The sequence below is a fragment of the Symsagittifera roscoffensis genome, chromosome 5 (assembly GCF_963678635.1).
Source record: "Symsagittifera roscoffensis chromosome 5, txSymRosc1.1, whole genome shotgun sequence".
In the NCBI taxonomy this organism is placed as follows: Eukaryota; Metazoa; Xenacoelomorpha; order Acoela; family Convolutidae; genus Symsagittifera; species Symsagittifera roscoffensis.
The window spans coordinates 51,767,910-51,786,339 of NC_087066.1; the positions used below are offsets into that span (position 1 = coordinate 51,767,910).

General features: G+C 33.4%; 1 protein-coding gene across 1 annotated transcript in view; it reads left to right on the plus strand.

The window, feature by feature from the left end:
* The window catches only part of LOC134846018 (phosducin-like protein 3), a 275,293-nt gene that overhangs the window by 112,536 nt on the left and 144,327 nt on the right, over positions 1–18,430 (plus strand). The gene's annotated exons all lie outside the window — the stretch shown is intronic.

Genomic DNA, 18,430 nt, shown 5'->3' on the forward strand with positions numbered 1-18,430 from the left:
TACTAGGTTTAAAATTCTCATATGCTTAACTGTTGATTTATTTCTTTATAGGGGGAACTCGTTACTAGGTACCCGAGGGGGGATATAGTTAAGGAGATCCAGATAAACAAATGAAAAATTACGCTGTGTCGTTTCACCTAATCTAAATTGTTTGATGACATTCAAACGTCGATATTTTTTTGATTCATGCTGATACATATTTAATTATCAAATGAAAAATCAGTCATAACAATCTACAAAAACTTTTGTGGAAAAACTTCGATAAATCCAGATCATGATCTGTTTACGTGTTTTAAGCGTTTGCGTCATTTGTAGTTCCTGCTCTAAATTATTTTGCCGACTGTCAAGTTTCTTAAAATATTTTCTCGTTTAATACTTGTATAAAATTTAAACAATTAACTCTTGTCCGCTGGACTGTAAAATTAGGCGATGAAGAGTTGCCGACGAAAGGAGGCGCAATTTTACAGACAAGTAATCAGTAGCAAATTTAGGGGGGGGGGGGGGAGGGGGGCGGATTCGACCCCTTGCCGACCCAAAGGGTCCCCCCTTTGTGCTATTTTGAGATATCCATTTTTGGCTGACTGACCTTAAAAATTTTCCAAAGGCGCCTTTGGCGCCAATCTATACTAATTTTTAGGGGGAGGGGGCCGAAAAAACTCGGTTTTTTGGTCGATATTTTCCAAAAAGTGCCCAAAAACGCCTTTTTGTCAATTTTTTTTTCAAAAATTTGCCTACGGCGCACAAAATTTCGTCAGGGTCTTTAAATTGGTTTGGGAGAGCTCAGAAAATCAATTTGGTCGACCTAGAAAAAAAGTTGACAAAATTATTTTCAATTTTTTTGAAAATCTGCCCCTTTTCCTCGAGAAATTCCTAGATCCGCGCCTGCAAGTAATTGCAAGATTCTATAATAGGACATTTTGCCATTTTTGAGAGTGAAATACACAGCAAGCTGTCGCTATAAAGCACGAAAAAAATTAAAACGTTTTTGGAACCAATCAGAAACACCTATAATTCTATTCCTATTCCTATTTTTCCTCTCGCATTTCAACTCCCTCACCGAAATAAATGATCTACAGAAAATTATGAGCAGATTTTTAGACTAATTCATGACACTCATTTTGACCAAAAAACGCTAAAAACTTTTGTGTGGCTACTTTGGCGCCAATATTCATTAGTGTCTAGAGAATTGGCTTTTTTGCTTGTTTTTTTCTTAAAACAATTGCATGTGTCACATAAAATATAAGCAAAACGGGGTTTTTATAGTATTTTGGCGTCCTCGTAAAATCAATTTGATTGATCAAAAAGACCAACAAAAATTTTATAGTTTCAAACTCTACTTGACAAAAATTTCACTAAGTTATGCTACAATTAAACAAAAGCAAATTCTTTAATGAAAGTGAAATGCACTTTTTTGGCCAAATGGGTAGGTTTCGTCGATGTTGTTTGATCAAATAAATGCAAAAAATTGGGGTGCGTACAGTAAACCGATGTGTCAGCAAATTACTAGATCAGTAAACCGAATTACGTAATTTTTAGATCAAATGAGGAATTAGAGATTTTTAGAATAAATTTAAACGATAAGAACAATAAATTTAAAACTACGGGGCCTATAGGAAGAGTTACTCTAATTCATTTTTTAATTCAATTTAACGTTTTGATGAACAAACTTGTCATATTGTGAAAAATCTCAGGTGATTACGTAATTGAATCATAAATTTTGAGTTTACTGATCCGATTGGCCAACTTTTGGTTTACTGATACATCGATTTACAGACAGACCTACCTCTAAAAACTCATTACGAGGCCAACTGTGCACTGAATAGGCGTTTAAATGTGTGTCCGGATTCCAGATACATGTTACGGAATTTCGTTGGAACGATGAAAGAAAATGAAAGAACAAAAGGAAAACAAAGGGAGCGTCCTTGTGTCCGGAATTCACCTACAATTCACATAATGCACAGTTAAGCCCCATAATGTTATACACAGAGTCACAACAAAGCTTCGCATTACTTGCAAAACAACGCAAGCTTTGAACTGCAAGCTAGCAAATAGCAAATGCCACAAAAATTACTGATTTGAAATTAAATATCTTAAAAAATACAAATAATTTTTTTGATAGAAAAAAACAGAAATCAAAAACCAAAAAACAATCGAGAATTACAATCAACAGTTCAAAAAAGCAAAAGGTATCATTTATCGAGCGAAAACTTGTGAAAAAAGAAAATAATATATTTTCATTGTGTGATTCGTTTAAACAAGAAGCAAATTCAAGCTTTTGAAATAAAGCCAACAAAAAACAAACAGACAAGCGAAACAGTGCCATTAATTTTTCAATAATTTCTCAAAAAAAATTATCGGAAAAAATCCATTTTATACAAACCGAAAACAACAAGGTCCGACAAGGGACAACAACTCAAAAATTAGTTTGCATAGGCAACTGGGTTACCTCTAGACCAAAAGGGAAGGAATTTGGAAATAGTTTGAAAATTTGAGAAAAAAAAATGTTTATTTTCCAATTTTAGGTGGGGAAAAATTGTTAACCTTAAAAAATCAATTTTTCACCATAAAAAAAAAACAAAAAATTAGCCCTAGTATAAAGTAAAATTTACAAATTTGGCAATCAAGCAAAGTTATCAGTTTTTTTTCTTCAAATTTTACACACATCTTAAAAAGGAGTAAAATGGAGGAGTATGTGCTACTAGCTTATTTAGAAAAAACTACTCAAAACTAATTCCACAATTTTTTGTTTTTACTAATTGTTAAACTCTGTGGCAATGTAGACAAATTGATCATAATTTTTCTGAATTTCAGACCAAACTTAAAGACAATTTCAGTGACACTTCAATCGATTTCGAAAACTTTAAATCACAATCACAATTGCTCTTTTTTTTGTTTGTACTTTTTTTGTTATTTCATTTTCTGTTAATTTATTTTTACACCTTTTCGAAAGTTGCATTAACGCCTTTATATTTTTGATGTTCACTAGTGGAAATTACCTTACATTTAACGGAAATGAAAGGAGCTTGGAAGGAAATCAAAATTCATTCCCCGAAAAATTAAATTTAAGCCTGAGCAAAGTCTAAATTTTTCCTGAAAAACTAAACAAAAAAATCACTAAATTATATACAAGTCTTCAGTACGTTCGATATTTTTCGAAACTTTTCAAAGATAGTCTCAACTTAGATGATTTGGAGAGTTTTTAGGAATATCAATGTCCCATTCTAATGCAAAAATACCACAACAAAAATGAGTTTGACTCAAATCGAGCCTGGGGCGTGAGTAGTAGATGTTGAGGCTGATCAGCGGGGGGAGGGGAGCATGGCGGACCCCATGTATTAAGATACGTTATGGACTTCCGGTCCGCCATGCTATGTATTAAGATTGGGTATAGATTCTACAATGTATTAGGATAGGTAATACCAATGGTAGGTTTCATGGTTTGTGTGATGGTAAGATTAGGGTAAAAAAAAATTTTTTTTTTGTTTTTTTTTTGTGTGGAAATGTTTAGTTTTTTCGCAAAAATCTCGGCGCGCGTTATCTAATTGGGAACAATTAATCGTTAAATACTTGTAGATTGTAGAATTAAGGTTATAATTTTAGTTTTTTTTTGTGTATGGTAAGTCAATGGTAAGAGTTTTTGTGCAAAAACTTGGAATTTTTATCAAAAAACTACAAAACACCATAGGATTTGTTATAATTTGATCTAATAAAAATTTATAGGATAATTTTATTTTCTATTTATCTGAATCTATTCTGAAACCCTCTGAATCTTCGAAAAATTACAAAGAAAATAAATAAATCACTGCATCGTATAGTAAACTTACTGCCATGATTTACACTTGCAAATAAAAAATACTACACATTTACATAAAATTACTTATGAAATTTAAAACATGCACATCATGAATTTTATTCAATTTTCTCTGGAAGAATTTAAAAAGGAGAAATGCTGAATAAATTGCGTAAAATCCACCCAAATTATCAGTTTTTTGTAGTTTTTTGGGAACCATTCGCCGATACTTTTTTGTTAAAAAGGAATAGGCTGATCTTTTTCGACCCAAAGAATCAGCAAAGTAGTAAGATTTGTCCACTCGAGCTATCATGATCCAGTGCTCCCCTCTATCATTGTTTTATCATTGTTTGGAGCTGAGTTAACAATTGCAAAAGAGTATTTTGTTAGTTGAGGTACTTTATCAGAGGGTAAGATCCCATGTACTTGAATTCTTTCAATAAATTGCAGAAGTGAAAAATTATTCACCTTTGCAATTGTTAGCTAATGTACATCTAAAACAAAGAAAAATATAGTTTGATAATGTAATTTAGGGTGAAGAAACCGAAAGTTATTGACTTACGCGCATTTAGGTATTGAATCAACAAAGGCCCATACACAAAACTTATGAACTTGGACAAAATTTATTGAACAGCGTTTTACAGTCTAGGTTGAATGAAATTCTTGGGTTTTCAAATAAACAGCATTCATTATCTGATTTTCTAGAGATATAGGTCTGAAGAAAAACAAATTAGATAGTACAGAGAGAATAACAATGAAAAGTCCCAAAAAAAGTTACAATATTTTTATAGGAACCTGAAAACTCAAAAAAAAACTTAACATTTTTAGCGACTGTTCCGAAATTGTCAATTTGAACATTTGATAGTCTTTCTCTCAAGACTATCACTTCTGTTACTTGCTCCAAGAGAAACTGGAAAAACATCTCTAATCTCAAGCTTTCTCCACTAAGTTCTGGATAATGCAACTGTTCAGCTGCATCCTGTAGTGAGGTCAAGTCAAAAATTAGAATATAGTGATTTTGAAAATCTTCCATAGGAAGAGCTGGGAAATCTTCATTAAACTGCATTGCTTTCATTGTTGTAACATAAGGACGACAAGGAGAAATTGTATCTAATGAAACAATTGCTCTTCCACCCCGATTAACTCTCAGCTCTCTCAAATGAAATTGTTGATAATTGAAAGGGTTTTCATGAAAAGATCCTGCATCACATGAATTTGTATTCATGGCATTACCTACTCTTCTTATTGGAGCGTTATTGAATATATTTTCTTGTATGAGTTGGTTTTGACGAGATGGAATGTTAAAGGTTCTTGCTATAGTTTCCATGTAATTGTATTGAGCAGGTTCTCTTTCCAGATTCCATTGCAAGTATTGATGATTAGGTTCAGCAACTAAAATTTTTCTAGTAAACAGCAAACAATCAACAATTTTCAGACTGACTTTTGGATTATCAGATAGCATATAAAAATTAGGTCTAGCTCGAAAAAGTTTAATTCGAACTTTGGTATTTGGTAGCAACAATTTTTCGCAAGTAAACAAATCAATGGCGAGCCTCCCATAAAGTGAAAAGTTCTCCCTGTTCCCAAGGAATTTACTCTAACAGTGAATGGATGCATATCAAATGCATCAGGATTTTCTTCAAAACTGTATCCATGACAAGCAAGTATTCCTTTATTACTCACTGCTGACGAGTTTAAATTCGATAATTGTGCCTTATGAGGATATAATCTATTGACCTTGTAAACCGTTGTTTTGTTAAAAGAAACTTCACAGTTGGAGAATAGAGAATGTAGTAGATTGTTTACATAAAATAAGTAAGTTTGTGGTTCCTCATCTGAATCTTACCCCGATTTTGCTTTATGTTCTGCTTTTTCTTTTAAGAAAGCATCAAACAATCTTCCTTTGAATAGTTGAAGCTTTAAGCAAAAATGAGTATCACGCATATCCATGTAGAGATTACGATCCGTTTCAAATGCAAAATCAATACTGCTTTCATCCAGAGAAGTGCTGCGAAATACTTCTTGTGTGTAAGATGACATAATTGTTTCCAAAACTGGGACTTTATCAAAAATCTCCAATGAAGAATTTGTAAAAGCCCCGTACCGAAAATGACTTTGGTTTACACTCATTTTATGTTATCAAAAATGTCTTTGAGAGAGCGACTGTTTTTCGATCTACTTTTTCGAGAAATGGTTCTGGTTCTACCAGTTTTACGCTTAGATTTCTTTTTTCCACCTCCCAATTGTTTCCGAACTGTTTTTGTTCCCACATTTTTTGCAAATGTTTTGAGTTTTTTTACGTCCACTAACAACTTCCCCAATCTCTGGAGCAGCGATTTCAATCAAATCTGCTCCGATTCTTTTTGCAGGGACTATATATTTTTAATAAGGGGAATTGCAGTTCTCTCAAGAGTTTGTGCAAAAGCTCCAAAACCTTTTCCACGTTGTCTTGCCTGTCCTCGAAAAATAGGAAAATCTGCTCAGTTTTGAGCAACCATTTCGCATGAAGTTTAAATCGAAAATAATTATTCGAAATCTTGCGAAACAAGGGAACAACTCGGGTAATTCCTACGGACGCAAAAGGAATTTTTTCGCCTGTGCTATCTCTTAGTTCTATCTTGATACTATGGAAAAAAATTTTCATTAGCTTTTTAAACTGTAAACTTGTAAAAGATTGAAAATTCTTGTACTGTCTTGTAGAAATTATATCTCCACTCTTCAATTTGGAGATAAATGGAATACAACGCAACAAATTTTTGTATCACCGACTATGTTATATTCTATAATATCACCCTATATCATTAGGGAATGTATTCTTATAATGTCGTAAGTATACTGAGGATAATGTGGACCTTTTCCTTTCATTATAACTCCGTTTGATTTTGTTCTAAATCACAACCAAAAATGTGACTCAAATCAGCACTCTGAATTATAAACACTGATTGATCCTCAGGTAAATGAACGACAACCTTTTGTGTAATTTTACTGATACATAGATTCCGTTATATTCGAAAGCTTGAGCACCCTGACTTTCTCGAATTTTGTTGTTCATGGCTACAACTATATCAACAATACTTGGATACAATCCTGGTTCAATATTCATCGGTACAGTCTTTCTTTTCTCCTCAGAAATTTCTCTACCGTCTACGAATTTAAATTATCCCTCTGTAACACTTTGGTACAAAGAAGGGTATGATAATTCTAAAATAGCAACCTCGCATTCTCCTTTCAAATGAATTTGTTCATGTAGAAAGTTTTTTTAAAGAACTAAGACTGTTATTCAGATAAAAATTAAAAGAAGCGTTGGAAACCAACTCAATAGTAAAAGAATCCATGACAACTGATCGATAGAAACTGAGTTTTAAAAATGATTTACCTTTAATCAGAACATTTTCTCAGCACTTTTTCATACAATTTTCCCAGAATTTCTTCTTTGTCGAGATCTTTGATGATGTATGCAGGAGGCTTTTTGTAGATTTTGCCGAAATTTCAAAAATTTCATCTGTAAATTGTGGTTTGTATCCTTTTCGGAACGGAATATCACTCTTTGAAGTTCTCACTCTGTCTCCAACTTTGAATTTTAGTTTCTTATACTTTTTTAGAGGTTTATTGTACAGAACTGAGAGGAAATCAGTATTCTTGACATCTCTAGGTGATTTCCCAATAGATCTATTGATGCGACAATTCATTGTAGACACAAATTGCGGCAACTTGTGAATGAATTTTTCAAAATGATCTTCTATGTAGCGGTAAATAATGTGTTTTAATGATTGAATGGCTCTCTCTGCAATTGCAGCTTTTGTTTTACTCATTGTCGAGTAAACTTCAATGTTTTTTTTCCATGCAAAATTTTTTGAAAATTTCCCCATATTACGTTCACTTATCAATCCAAAGCTTTTCAGGAGTGTTTTTTCGAGAAATTATTTTTTGAAAGCTTGCAAAGTGTCTTCGGCATATTTAGTTTTCAATGTTTGATCTCTGACAAATCGCGGAAAAACAACAACAGCAACCACTAATTATTTGACTCCCTTGTTTTGACTCGCTAGTTCGTCCACAAATGCCAAATACACACACCAAATTTCGTTTTTATATCTTGAGAATGCTTGAAGCCTTCGGAAACGTCTGATTGGGGGACCAAAAATTGTATACGATGTCTTGGCTTGTAAAAATTGTTCTACTTTCCTTTTTGACAATCCGCTTGCTTTACTCAAGTTTCGCACAGAACCGTACGAAGCTCTGCCCCTAGAATACAATCTGTTCAGACTTACCTTTTCAAATTTTGAAAGGGATCCAAGTTCCTCTGTCTTTCCTTTTGGCATTCGTGTTGATAACAAGTTTAGGTGGAATTTGAGTTGCTTCCAAAATGGTAAAGTAAATATCGGGAAAGTCGGTGTTTTTTAGCTTTAGTGCTCACACAAAGTCTCCAATTGATTCATTTGTGTCTTGATTATCTAATATTGTATTTTCTGACAGACTTCGTCTAATTCTAGCAGAGTTCAAAATTAAATCAATAAGGTGCTTTTTGTTACTCGGTATCAACTTTGCATTTACAGCACTGTAAATAGAATCAAAATTTTTTGGTACAATCTCCTTTTTTTCTTGCTTTTGTTCCAATTTTGGTTTTTTGGAAGTGTACTTTGTGGTTGATAAATTGAGTAAGGAATTAGAACAAACTGATCCATACTATGTCAATCGTTTAATGACAAAAGGAGTGATAACAGATAAAAATTGTAAGCCTTTTGGCGAGCTGAAAATTGTTCTCCTTTTATGCAGTGAAGTTCTTCTTTCTTAGAGTTCTGATATTTTTCTTCGATATTTTACTACTGAGGAATTTCGCTGAGGAATTGAATGAAACTTTCTGGACAATAGAGGATGAATTGTTTTAGAAGTTTTTGCGAAAATTTTTGAAATATTGGGAGTATAGAGACGTATTGTATGCTCATCGTTCAAAAACTTTGATTCTGTTCCTGCTGGTAGATAAAATTTTGATGGAACTGAACCACTGTTTGTGCAATATTTTAGCGAATCAACTGTTTTTGGAGTTAAATCAATGAGTAAAAGACCATCAGGAGGAGATCTTGCATCTTAATACCACTCTTTCAATTGTGATCCTAGACCTAGTTGTTGAATTATTGTATTGATTTGTAAAATATCTCTCGGTGACTGGAGTGGGACTATATGTGTATTTTAAAACTCAACATCTCTTCCCAGTTTGCTTCGATGAAAAAAAATTGTGCTTAATATATATGGTATTCAGTCCCCCGTGTCTTCCAGCAGTAGCAATTTTTACAAACTGTTTAGAATTTGAAATTTCTTCACAAGAGTCATCAAGATTTAACAAGTATTTTGTTCCATTATTGGGAAGGTTTTCAATCAGTTCAAAGTCAACTCCTTGGATAAACTTAAGGTTTTTTCTTTGCATTTGTCCATAAATAGGTTAACAATGTTGATAAAAATTAAAAAAATTTGTCAAACTTTGGTTGAAATGTGCTAATTTTTAACCACTTAAAAATAAGATTCGATTTTCTAGATCCACTCGAAATAAAAGTTCGTTCTTTGGTAGAAATTATTTTATTCATAGCTTTAGAGAAGGTAAAATATAACCGACTGTACTTGATAAAAATGCTAACCAAACTGTTGTTTGTTCACATGTAGTGGATAACATTATTCGCACAATTGCACATGCTAGTATTAAAACTATGACAAAAATTTGGCACATAAAAACTAAAAGAGTTCTATTATACGTACGTCCAAAAAACTTCCATGATTTTTGTTCAAGATTCTCATCATCAAAAACAAAATTTCCTGAATTTAATTGCTTGTCACATTCATCACCCATCTCAACTTTGGAATGAACAAATTGATAATGATTAACCATTAAAAACTTCAAAAACACGATAATACAAAATTGTTTAGATTATTGTTTAGAGTCCATGTTCTATATGCAAATGCTTTTCTTTCTGCACAGTGAAGAGTATTTGCATGACGAAATGGGTAGTTGCTACACCTCCAGTCATATTCTTCATCTTTGAAAATCAAATTCTGATCTTTTGGACAGGCGTAGTCATCCAAGTTTGTAACCTTTGTTTCCAAAATTTCTGACAGAATTTTACATTTTTCATAACCTTTTGCAAAAAACTCAATTTCTGGAGCTTTTATTTTGTTCTATATTTTTTCGAGCTCAGTATATTTTTAATGGACACTGCTCCAATTGATTCTATTAAGATGCTTCGTACAACAAGCAGACTGAGGTGTAGCTTTAATTTTTTTTGGAGGAAGAAAGTATCCAAAACAACTAGACTCATGATGGTATCTGTTTTCGCTGAAATTTTTATTTAAAATAAAAAACAATCGAACAATGCATATACTGATGAGGCAAAAACTTTAACATATAAACAGAAGAACATCCAGTCACATGTTTACCTTAAAAACTTGTAAATCTAGGTAAAACATAACAATAACCAGGTCCCTTATAAGTAGTAGACTTCACAGATTCAGCTGCATCATGTAAAGTTGCATGAATCTGAAATTTTTTGAATTTGCAAAAAAGTAATTCATGCAAGAAATTCCGTATCCAATTAGACCCCCTAAAGGAAAATTTTGGTCCATCTCTTTCAAATCTATGTTTGGTATTTTTTTCTTTTTTTATTTAATAAAAAGTCATTATTAATCAAATCAAAATTTCGGAGAATTTCTTACAAATTCTGAACTTTCATTTTCTACAGTGCATTCGTCAATAATGATACAAGTTTTTTTGAATGTTTCTACATAAGACAAAACCGAGGGGATAAAATCAACCAGTTTATCATACTGCTCTTTTTCTAACTGAATTTCTGATTGTTTTTCCAAGTGTTTCCTTTTCTACGATACTCTATAAGATCTATTTTTTTAATATCTGAACGATAATTTAGAAAAACTTTCCGTCTTCCATTTTACAAAGTCCACATAAATTGAGAAATTTGAGATTTTGTATACAAATCTTGCAATTTTGGTAAATTTTGAGATTCCAAAAAGGTTAGTGAAAATTTCTGGAACTTTTCTTGTAAGACGATATGAAAAAGTCCCAATTTATTTTGAAGCTTTAAAACAAAATTTCTGGAAAAACCAAAACCAATGTTCCAACTCATACTGCTCAGCTCAAAAAAATTTTAAAAAATGATTCAAGAAGATGAATATTTGAACTACATTACTATAATAACATCACTCAACAAAATTATTGATCATTACAGTTCTCAACAAACATAAAATCTCCCAAGACTTGGGCGAGTTCTTTGAATTCGTTCAAAGTATAGTTGACATAGGCAACTTGCTTCAAGACTTCGTTCTGCTTTGCCGTGAAGAGTCGAATCTGAATGTAGGGTGGCTTGTTCACATTGTACTTCTTGATTGTGACATACACCCTTCTCTTCTTGTATATTGCTACGTCATACACCGCATGACAGTTCGCAAGTTCCTGCTCCATGGTTGAGTCTTTGTCAGAATAGAGTTCCAACAAAGGAACGAATCCAAGGTTTTCAGCATCGTGAATAACAGTATTCCGTATTGCTGATATCCTTCTTTTTCACCAAGATAGACTTGCTGGGTTTTTTAGATTTGACCGATTCATTTTTCTTTAGCAATTGAAAGCAAGGTTCAAAGTAAATTTTCCGTTGTAGGGTTTTCAAGACCAAGAAAATCTCCCAATTCTTTTCTTGGTTCTTAGCAAATTCAATATAGTTGGGAAGGATATTTTTTCGTGAACAAATTTTTGATTTGAAAACAAATGCAAAAATCTAACTTCTTTTTTCTTATGCATATGTGAAAAACGCAAAAATTTATTGTAAAAAACTTGTTAAATACCTGCTGACAATTTTCATTATTGATGACTTTGAGTGCTATTCCCTATCTTAATACCTTGTTTTTCTGATGTTTTTAGTCAACATACATGCAAAAATTGAATTTTTTAATGATCAAATTCAGAACAAAGAAATTCATAAATTTTAATTTTCAACAGTGCAAGAAAACCTTGTTAATTGTTTTTAAATGCGAAAATATTTAATGAAATTGTTCTTAATTTGCGAGATTTTTTTTGATTTTTTTAACAAGTGTGCCAGAAATATCATAGAATTTTTTGCATGTTGCGAAAACTAATGCAAAGTTTTTAACATGTTTGCAAAAATTGTTTTAATTTTTTCGCCATCTTTCTAACAAAACTCTGTAAAAGTATTTACCAGTTGCATAATTAGTTTCTTTTTAAACAAAAATTTTCAACAATCTTTAAGAAAACTTTACCTTTGGAATGTTTAAACAAACTTTTCTATGATCTCATCTCTTTTTGCCTTTCTCTTTAAAATAAAATTATTAGATGCAAAGAAATTAAATCACAAAACACAAGAAAATAACCAATTTGTTTACGAATCAAAGACCTGTCAAGCAGCTGAGTTCTCAAAATTTTGCAAATTCTCAATGGAGCGCAAAGCTGGTCTTGCCTCCGTCATTGGTGGTTGTCTTGGTGGTTCCTTGACTGCAGTTCTTGGCTCAGAGAACCCCTCATCCTCTTCGATGATACTTGGGTTGTCCACAGATCTATCTTCCCAAGGAAAGAGGAAATCGTCGAATGGTTGAGCCACATGTCTAGAGTCAGGAGTGTCGGGGTAGTTCATTACCACATGCTCAGCCACTTCCTCCATCATTTGCATTTCTCCAAGTTGGTTCTCTGTAGGGGGTACTTGCGTTATATGATGTTCGTTGAAATCCCTGCGCATCATCTCCACCATGTGCCAGACTTCGATTGGAATGTCCATTCGTGCCAGAAAAACTCCACAAACAGTTTCTCGCACTTGGATTTGTACTAAATCAGCCGAAAATTCTGCCGAGAACATAAGGTTGTTGTTTTATACTGAGAAGATCATTTTGAGCAATAAGTTGAGTTAAAGATACAGAGCAAAAACAAAATTTACAGTTGAGAGGGAGGTAGTTGACGGTGGTTAACTTGAAATTTTGTATTGAGAGCTGAGAGTGGAGGTAGTTGACGGTAGTAAAGTTGAAAATAAAATAATTTTTAGTTGAGAGAGGGGGTACCTCCAACTGGAATGTGTGGGTTTAACCAATCAGAATAGATTTTCCTTATTTGGATTGTAGTCGTGTCCAATCAGATTTCAGTTTCCTTTTATGGAATTCTTATAGAGAACTCGTGTCCAATCGGAAACAAAGCTCCATTTTACACATTGTCGTTTCCAATCATAAAAATGTTCATTTTTGTTCAAGTTGTCGTATCCAATCAGACAAAAGTTTACCTTTTAAGGACTTAAATTTTCCAAATAAGTAAAAAGTAAAAATATACACAAAAGCAATCGCAAAAATAAATGACCAAAAGTTGTTTGCTGTAAAAATAAAAACTATTGCCGATTTAAAGAAAAAAAGAAGGAAAATTAATAAAAATAGCATCTCTACAAGTCTTCTCATCAAGTTAATTGATTTTTTTTTGTATATAATTGATGAGAAATTGCTGATTTTTAAGTAGATAGTCAAGTTCTTTGATTTTAATGTGGATTTGAGAGGATAACTCAAAGTTGATGAATTTTTCAAAGCATATATCTGGAAATTTGATTCCAAACCTGATCATGCAAGATTTTGAACTTTGAAAATCTTTAAAAAATGGAGGAATAAAAAACTTTGCTGAGGAGTTTTGACAAATTTGGGGGATGGATAGGGAATAAAAAGAGTCTTTGAAATATTATCGTTCGACTTTTTTATTAACTTCAAATTTTCTAAAACAAATAAAATTTCTTTTGTAGTCAAGTGTAACTCAGCAGTAAGTTTATAGCTATGATACGCAAAATGTTGATCAAAAATAAACTCTTTGATTGAGTAAGTTTCCCTAAAGAGACCTTTACTTAGTCGGAGAACTCTGTTTTGGACAACATAAACGTCCAAAAAATTGTGAAAAAAAGTAAAAATCTACATCTATTTCATCAATAAGGAAATCACACGGAAAATTTTCTTTTTTCTTGTAGAGTAACTCGAGGAAGTTCAAATGTTTTTTTTTTAATAAACATTTTTCAAAAATTAATTTTTCGGATCCAAAGTTATATCTAGAAACTGTTTAGTTCTGATTGGTTGAAAATTTTACTTGAAAATTCTAGAAATTTCGAAGGAATGACGTAGGGGTTGACGTCATTACCATAAAAGGAACGTTGCGTGGGCGGTGACGTCACTTCTAATTATAGAATGACGTCATTACCATAAAAGGAAAGTTACCATAAAAGGATAATTGCGTAGGCGATACGTCATTCTTAGTATAAATACGCTTGTTTTATTGGGGTAAATCATCCCTTTTGTTTGCCAATCAGAAACAGTCAATTGAATTTAACTTCAAATTTCACATTTCGTTACTTAACGAAATGAAAAAAGTAAGTATTTTCATTCAATTGGTACTTTAAATTTTTAATTTTGGAACCTTTCTTAAGTCCCAAATTTTTTTTTAGATAATGCCTGCCCTTAACCGAATCGAGAAAGTGAAGTGTGAGGACTGTGCTCAGGAATACAGGAGAGCGGATACTGCGAGACATCGAAAAAGATGTGAAAAACAAAAAGAACATAAGTGTCCAACCTGTCATTTTTATACAAAGAGTAAAGAGGAGATGGATTATCATGTTGCGATGAAGCATGCTGAACCAAGTTCTAAGCAGTCGACGGTTTGCTCTTCTTTTGAACAAGAACTCCCAAGTTACTATTCTCTCCAACAACATCGGAGAAAAGAACATGGAGCTAAGCAACGGAAACCCAGTGATACTGTAGCGGACTTGAACAAGATTGTGGAGGAAGAAGGGGAAGATGGTGAAAAACTTAGGGAGGAACTTAGTGCTTTTCAACCATTTTCTGGTGGATACGGAGATGGATAATGGGAGTTATCAGGTATTTAACTTTCAAATGTCCGAGTTAGATACTAAAATAATTAACGAGAAACTTGAAGAAGTCTACAACAAGCTCGATTCTGCCGCTAAAATCAACATTGCTCTGGGTTTTGTTCTTCGAAACATTGAGACTGGTAAATATCAATATTTCTACGCCCGTGTCAACAATACTAAAGCAGACTTGATAACAATAAGAGGAAAAGTGGAAAAACTTGATATTGTGGAGCAATGTACCCAAGAACGTCAAAACGCAAAGTGGCGATTCAAGTTGATCACAAATAAGACAATTTTTGTTGCTTGGCTGAAAAATATTCCAATGGGTTGTCCGGACTTTCTCTTACCCGAACTGAAAAACCATTCCGTTAACTGTCTTTTATCTAACAAAGACAAGGAACCTTACAGAGATCATTTGTGTCTTTTCCGCGCACTGGCAATGTACATGAACGGACACAAGGATCTCGACTCTCACACTTCCAGATACTTTACAGATTTTATATCAAAATCTACTTATGATCCTAAAAATTTTTGAGGAGTTTCTGTAGAAGACTTACCTGTTGTCAGGGAAATTGTTCAAAGAAACATTTTTAGATACGATTTCGATATCCAAGAAGGAGAATATAAAGGAGAACTAGCTCGACGAAGTATCGGAAGATTCGATAAAACAGTTAAACTACTGAGATTTAACAATCATATGATTCATACAAACGATATAGATAGTTTCATCAAGTGCTTTCGATGCCCTAGCTGTGACACCTTTTTCCACAAAACAGACCACTTCAATCAGCATCTCCTGAGATGTAAGGACCAACTGAGACATATTCACTCAAAGAACGTGTATGAACTTCGCGAAACCTTGTTTGAACAATTAGAAGGATTCAATCTTCCAGTTTCTGAAGATAACAAGCTCTTCAATAATCTAGCAATTATCCATTTTGAGTCGATTTGTGTTCCTACAGAGGAAACAAAAGGAACACAAACTACAACCTGGATTGGAAAACATGTCCCCATTTCAGTCTCTATATCATCGAATCTGATTAATGAACCCATCTTTTTGTACAGCAAGGATCCACAGAATTTGATTACTGATTTTGTAAGCAACCTCGAACTGTTAGCTGAAAAAAGTAAGTTGGAGATGAGAACAAAATTTAGAGATATTGAAGTAGCTGTCAATGAAAGAATGAAAAAGATCTTTGAACGAACGTGGTAAAAATTATTCAAGTAATAAATTCGAGTACGAAGACGAATGCGTTGAAGATTCGGAAGAAGTAGATATGTCAACACAATTCTTGAGAACTCAGAAAAATCAACTCATCGATTTGAAACAACATCTGGAGAGATATGTAAAAACTTTACCTGTTTTTGGATTTAACAGCGGTAGATATGATTTGAAATTGATCAAGTCTTATTTAGTCCCTTATTTGATCCGCGATAAAGAACAAGAAACATCAGTCATCAAAAAAGCAATTGACTCTATATCTTTGGAGATGTACAAGTTTGGAGATGTACAATTTCTAAAAATAATGAAGTTTGTGGGTGGAACAACTACTCCGGACTCTTTTCTCAAAATCTATAACCTATGAAGCTATCAAAACAATAGGGTTTTTTCCCTATGAGTGATTTGATAACCCATACAAACTTGATTTTACCGAATTGCCACCGTATGAAGCCTTTTTCAGTAAAGTTAGAAACAACAATCCTCAAGACAAAGACTTCCTTGATTATGAGAAGCTGAGAAAGAGTGGGTTTGACGAACAAAAGACACGTAAAAAGCTTCAAATCAACTAACAATTACTTGTAAGAGACTTGGCAGAAAAACGGAATAACAGTGTTCAAAGACTTTTTGAAGTGGTACAACAACAAGGATGTAGTCTCAGCTCTGGAGGCAAGGCAAAAAATGATTCATTTTATCATAGCAAGGGGATAGATATGTTGAAACTTGGATGCACACTTCCAAATCTAGCAAACGTACGTCTGCACAAATCTACTAATTACAAGTTTCATCCCTTTTGCGAAAGTGATAAAGATTTGTGTGAAAAAATTAGAGAGGACATGACTGGTGGACCTTTCATTTATTTCACTCGAAAAGCTGTAGTTGATGAAATTTACATCAGAAATGTTTGTAAATCAATCATTGGAATTGATGCAAGCCAGCTTTACCCTTTCTCAATGTGTCAAGATATGCCAACAGGACTGTACACGAGATGGGAGTTTGACACCGATATGCAGAAATTCAAGGCTAGACATAATCGAACTCGCAACTTTGAGAATATGATCATGTCTTACTATAAAGAATCAAGGCCAGAATATAAAATTGAGAGCTTTTTTTACATCTGGTAAACAGAAAAAAAATCGACTGTTTTAATGTTGATGGTTACTGCGATCACTGTTAAAAAGTATTCGAAGCAATGGGATGCTACTACCACTTCTGTTCCTGTTAAGAAGCTTGTCCTTCCTTAACAGAACAGGATATTGAGCGAGGAAACAAGAAGAGATGAATGATATGCGACGACGAGAATACATTAATGAGAAAGGATACAAAGTGGAAGAAATGTGGGAGTGTGACTGGTGGGAAAGTTTCAAAACCAATGACAAGATCAAAAATCACGTAAGAACCCACTTTTCCTATAAAAGACTTCTTTCTGCAGACTTTTTCTAGCAAAAATAAAAGATGGATCCCTTTGGCTACGTTCAGTGCGATTTAGTTGTTCCAGATGAACTAAATTCAAAATTTGCGAATTTTCCTCCAATTTTCAAAAATAATGAGCTTGGAAGAGATGATATTGGAGATTACATGAAGAATTATGCGATCGAGAACGAAATGTTAAAACAGCCTCAGAGAATGCTGATATCTAGTTTCAAGCTAGAAAATGGAACAGTTATAACTGCTCTGTTCAACTTTTATTTGGAACTTGGCTTGCAGTGCACCAAAATTTACCGATTTGTTCAATATTCTCCTCGGAAATGTTTCAAATAATTTCGTGTAATCAGTGGTTGATGCCAGAAGAGAAGGAGATGAAAACCCTCTATCAGGAGTTGTAGCAGAAACAATGAAACTTTTGGGTAATTCCTCGTATCCTGGATATCAGATCATGGATAGATCGACACATACAATCACAAAATATCTGAACAATGAAAACAATCATAAACCAATCAATGAACCATTGTTCAAAAATTGAATTCAGTTGAAACAGATTTATATGAGGTCGAATTGTTGAAATCCACCATTGAACATAGAGAACCCATCATTGTTGGATTTTTCATACTGCAGTTTGCAAAACTCAGAATGTTGGAGCTCTACTATAACTTCTTCGACAACTTCTGCGATTAAAAAAAAATTGACGAGTTAGGGATGGACACAGACTCATTTCACTTGGCACTTGCTGAAGCGAATTTATACGACTGTATCCAACCAGATAAGAGAGCTGCTTGGGAAAAATGAGGAAAAATGACTGCAGAGACTCTTTCAAGGCGGATGCAAATTCAAATTTCTTCCCTCGAACGTGTTGCAGTACGCATGAAAAGTATGATAAACGGAAGCCGGGACTTTTTAAAGAAGAATTTAGATGTAAAGAAATGCTATGTTTTTCTAGCAAGACATATTGCTGCTATGACAACAAGTCAGATAAGTTCAAATTTAGCAGTAAAGGATAAAACGAGCGAGTTCTCGAAGATGCTGGAGACGGTCCTATGTCAAAAAACAGGAGAGTGCTCGATGAAGCAATCAACTTAACATCTACAAACAGAG